Here is a 5,269-nt window from a genome sequence, read left to right on the forward strand (position 1 = left end):
CTTTCCCAACCAATACAAAACTAAATAATATAGAGCAAATTAAACAACATAAAACCCGTTATTATAGGTAGTAATTACCTAATGCATCCATAGTTTCTATAATTACTTATCTTGATTGAGTTGCCTCTAGATACCTTGTATCTAAAGAATGTATTTCGCATCTCTCCTCTCTCGCTCTCCTTTTGTCCTCTCTTATCCCTCTAGTTTTGTGTATCTGTGTTTCACACTCTAATGTATATGTGTATTCAGTATCAAATATGCATTGTTATATTCAATTTATGTGTATATCAATTTCATTTATTCAATATTAAAAATGCATTAATGTATTTAGTGTATCTGCGCATAGTTACATATTGGTTCTAAGCGGGTACTGATATATCCAGTGTATTTGTAATGAACTCATATTGAATTCAAATGGATAATTGGAATTACACGTACAATTATAAGAGTTCATCATTCTCAAACTAGTAACCAATCCTTCCAAGGGAAGAAGTAAAAATAAAAAGGAAGAATGGAGGGAGGTTCCAGATTAATCTAAGAAACTAAGAAATAAGAGACAAGTTCATAGCATAACCCTAATTGAGTATTTCCCTCTTATATATATAGGAATCTTCCTAGGTCCCAAATGTAATTTGGCATCTTCTCACATAGGTCCTCCAGCTAAGTTATATTCATAACAGTATTTGTGATTCATCTAGTGTATATGTGCATATATATCTATCTAGTATCAATTATGTGACGTATCTAGTATATTTGTGCATAAATGCATACTTAAAACAAGACGAAGACAAAGATATAGATTATTCAGATATATGTATCTATGCATAGATACATGTATCTTGTGTAACTATGTGTTGATTACATACTTAGAAAAAGACAAAAACGAAGATATAATTATCCAAAAAATACATGTATCTATTACTCAATTGGATGAGATCGTAGTCTAATTGTTAAGGACTTATTTCGGAGGCTACTATTAGATATATCGAGGGAGAAAAACTCTTGATTTTGTGATGTAAAGTAACCATTAGGATGATATCACCAAGTGAAAGTTAAAGGTGAGAAAGAGGAAGAGCGCGGGTGATTATGTAGTTATTTTAAAGTATAGTGAGATTTAGTGGATATAGTAGAGGCCGTTTGTTTAATTAAGTAGTAGTTTTGCTAAGAATATATATCCAACGTTGTTGTCATTCCTATTATTGAAATGATTTTTTTTTGTTAGTATTAGTATTGATTTGATTTTGATTGTTTTATTTGAATTACTAATTATGAGTTATAAAACTTATTGAACCATTTAAAATTTTAAGTACAAATTTGAAATAATATATTGAAAAAGTTTTTAAAATATTTGATCACCCTGTCTCAGTTTATATGACTTACCTTTTTAATTAATCCCCAAAAGAATGACATATTTCTATATTAAGTAACAATTTAACTTTTAAATGCTCATTTTTTAATAAATGATTTATAGTCAAACACATATTTATCACTTATTTTAGACCATAAGTTTCAAAAGTCTTCATTTCTTTCTTAATTTTCGTGTCAAGTCAAACTAACTCATATAAAATAGGACAAAGAGAGCATAAGTTACATTACAATAAATATTTTAATGTAAATACTTTTAAAAATTATATACATGTAATATTGAGTTGATTTGATTTTGTTTGACTTTTTTTTTTAGTTAAAACCCAACAAAACTAATTATGACAGAATTTTTTTTCCATAACAAAACCAAAGCAAACTAAATTACTAATTGAACTTTTTTTTCAGTTTGACTCAATTTATCAATTTAGTGTATTTTATCGATTTTCTTTGTACACCCATAATTGAAATTGCAGAGATCTCTAACATAGTATCTAGTACATAGAAAAAAAAAGGAAAGGAGGGCCAAATTCAACATGGAACCATATGATTTACCTATCTTGGAGCGAAATAGTGACGGATTACTGACGAAGTTCATAGCTAATTTCAGTATTTTTAATAGTGATATGAATATATTAAGAACTTAAACTAGATCTTATATGAAACATTCTCTCTACGTTCACAAGGTAGGAATAAAACTGCCTACACATCACCCTATTCAGACATCACTTGCAGAATTACGCTGAATTTGTTGTTGTTAGTAGATTATCTACTTATAGCCATAACAAAACTAATTTGATCTCGAATATATGAAAGTCACCTTTTTATTAGTGATAATAGAGAACCACTTCATGCCATCAGGATCCGCAATTTACAAAAGTAACCTTAGAACAACGAATTAACAATTTCACTAGGCAACGATACAGGGTTAAATTTTGTGTATATCATAGCCTCTTCAAACCCTAACGGTAGAATTTCACTGATATACTATTGTTATTGTTACAAAACCACAATGTAGGTGATGTAACACTTCAAACTCATGGGACACTAAGCATAGTATCTACAAGGTATATTGTTGTTGATTCAAGAACATGCATGATACAATTATATAACATAATAACTATTATAATATAAAACGATACATTATGAAATGACGAAAAATAAATTTTATTAGTAAGATACTACTCTTTTCCCTTTAAACTAACCTAAAAGGGAATTATATTCATCATTCATTTTTTTATATTTCTCAGTCAATTTTCTGAAAGTCTCTTTCTTTTCCTCAGAAATATTCTCCTTTGACAATTGAAGCTTCATTTCTTCTCTCTTTTTCTTAAGCTCTTTTATGGCTGCCATTTTCTCATCATGTTCCTTTTGAAGTTTTGCAAGATCTGACTTCTTTTTCTTACCTGATTTAATATGTAATGTATCGATATAATGTATTGATATTGTATAAATAGTGTATAATCCTATATATATAACATATAACTATGTATTAGATACATTTCAATAGGTTAAGTCACTACAACAAAAATGAGTAGCTTTTAGCGGCAATAAATGTACATAACAAAGAGTGCTAAAATATTTATCAGTATTAGTTAATTGTCATTTGATCAAATGTCGTTATAAGTTTCAGGGACATTTACAAAGAGTGTTAATTGTCTCTAAAAAATATATTTAGCGGCAAAGTTATTTTAGTCATTTAACAAATTAAACTGAGACCTTGTAGAGCACATACCTGAAAATTTGAATGAGCTGTTGCCTTCCTCCATAATTTCTGTAAAAATTAAAATCATGTCGATATTTAGAAAATTTGTTTTTGTTTTTCTTAAATCAATTATCTTAAGGAAAAATAAAAGAGAACAAAAAATATGTCTTTTAATTGCTGATAAGTTTGCATTCAATTCACTTGCCAATTAAACAAGTTTACTAATTTTCCTAAACAAAGTTCCATTTTATTTTATTTTTTTGTATTGGTTTATAGTATAATCTTTTGAGTAATTTTATCTTCATTTTACTGAGGATGAAGTTTTTTTCTTAAAAAAAAAAGGGCTTTCGACTTTTCTAATTTCTTAACTTTGAAAGAAAAAACAAGCACATGTGGAAGATCTTAGTAGCTCAATTGGTTCATGATTGATCACGTAAACTTTTGTTTTGTTCTGAAGATTCGATGCATCATCTCAAGAAATTACGAACTAAAAAAATCAAAGAAATTATAAAATATAATGAAGTTAATCAAATTAAGGGTGTGTTTTGCACAAAGGAGAAAACAATTCCAGAAAGTTTTTTAGAAAAAAAAAATGTGACACAAATTATGAGAAAATCTTTTTTGATGTTTGGTTGACAAAAAATGTTTTCTCGTACCAAACGCACCCTTAAATATTCATATCATGCAAATATTATATATAGTAAGTAATAAGTTACCTTAATTTGGTGTCAAACCTTTACAGCCACCTTGTGTTCTGCACTACTATCAACTATGAGAAACCTTTTATAAGCAACAAATTTGTCAGAAAAATGAGTTGGAAGTTTATCGAAAATAATTTATTTAATAGGAATAAAACCCTATGTTCTCAGCGGTTATTTATAAAATTATACATAACATATTATTGTTGTTGTTGACAATTATGCGCAGATTAATTAAAAACAAATAAGTAAAATAAAAAAGATATTTCACGTGTGATTGTCTTGTTAACGCTTTTTTAAGTCAATTACAACGCCTCAACTCCAAATATGTAGGGTCAGTTATATAAATCTTCATGATCACATATATTTTTGAGAAAATACCATAAATAGCAAAGAAATTAAACTTAATAAGCCTCCTTAGCTACAATTCAGCTAATCATGCTCCATAGCTATGGTTTTATTTGCTATGGGTATTTCTGTTTGTATAATTTGTCTGCCAATATATAAACATGGTAAGTATATACAACTTTTGTATTAATACATTTTTTAAAAATTCAGAACTTATACAAATCAAATGTATCAACAGGATATTATATACAAGCTAGGGTAAGCATATACAAACTCTGGATTTATACCATTAGAAAAATTCTGGACTTATACAATTAGGAATCGAATTATACAAATTCTGAATTTATACAATTAGAAGCCGAATTATACAAATTCTAGATGTGGACCATGTAATAATGTATATAAGTTAATGGCGAATGATAATTTAACTAAACTGTAGCTATGTTAATTAATTAACTGATAATATTTGTTTATCCTTGTAATTTTCCCTATATTTTTTCATTTATATATATTCATCTCTTTATAAACAAAAAAAATATTGATGATATTAAAGACAACATTGATTTTTTTGTTTTATTTTAGGTACAAATAGAAGAAATTTCCCTTTGATGGAAATAATATCCATGTTGTAGAATTGAGTACAGAGATTTGCTGTGCCATAGACATGTAAGTGTTTAAAGTCATGTGACTCAGACAAATAAAATAATGATGTAGGGAATCAGAATATTACACGTCATTGCTATGGACAAATTATACATATTTCAAATAAATACACATAAATATATTCAATATAGTTTGAAAAATTAAGTTTCAAATATAATTGTTTATCCTAAAAACGGTATAGTTGAATTTATATAAAGTATATGCAATTTAACTTCGTTTTATGTCCATTTACAAAATCGAACCTAAAACCGAACCAAATCGCAAATCGAGTCAACCCGGAAAAAAAACCCGACTAGTGGTTTGGTTTGACTTGGTTTGGTTTTGAAAAAAAAACCGACTATATTTGGGTTGGTTTGGTTTTAAATTAAAAAAACCAACCCGAGACCAAACCAACCCGACATTATATATATAATTTTAAAATTTTATTTTATACATAAAAATATTTACTTTGATATAATTTTTAAATATTTCTTATACTTTTCCATAGTTTTTA

At 27.4% G+C, this 5,269-nt stretch overlaps 1 long non-coding RNA gene across 1 annotated transcript; it reads right to left on the reverse strand.

Moving 5' to 3' along the window:
• Positions 1-2,497: 2,497 nt before the first annotated feature.
• On the reverse strand, positions 2,498-3,888 carry LOC102589979 (uncharacterized). Its single transcript, XR_368748.2, has 3 exons — positions 3,784-3,888; positions 3,098-3,136; positions 2,498-2,768 (listed from the first exon to the last, which is right to left on the reverse strand). It is a non-coding gene; the product is annotated as an uncharacterized lncRNA (long non-coding RNA).
• Positions 3,889-5,269: the final 1,381 nt, after the last annotated feature.

Source organism: Solanum tuberosum, unplaced genomic scaffold, assembly GCF_000226075.1.
Source record: "Solanum tuberosum cultivar DM 1-3 516 R44 unplaced genomic scaffold, SolTub_3.0 scf00538, whole genome shotgun sequence".
NCBI classification, from domain to species: domain Eukaryota; kingdom Viridiplantae; phylum Streptophyta; class Magnoliopsida; order Solanales; family Solanaceae; genus Solanum; species Solanum tuberosum.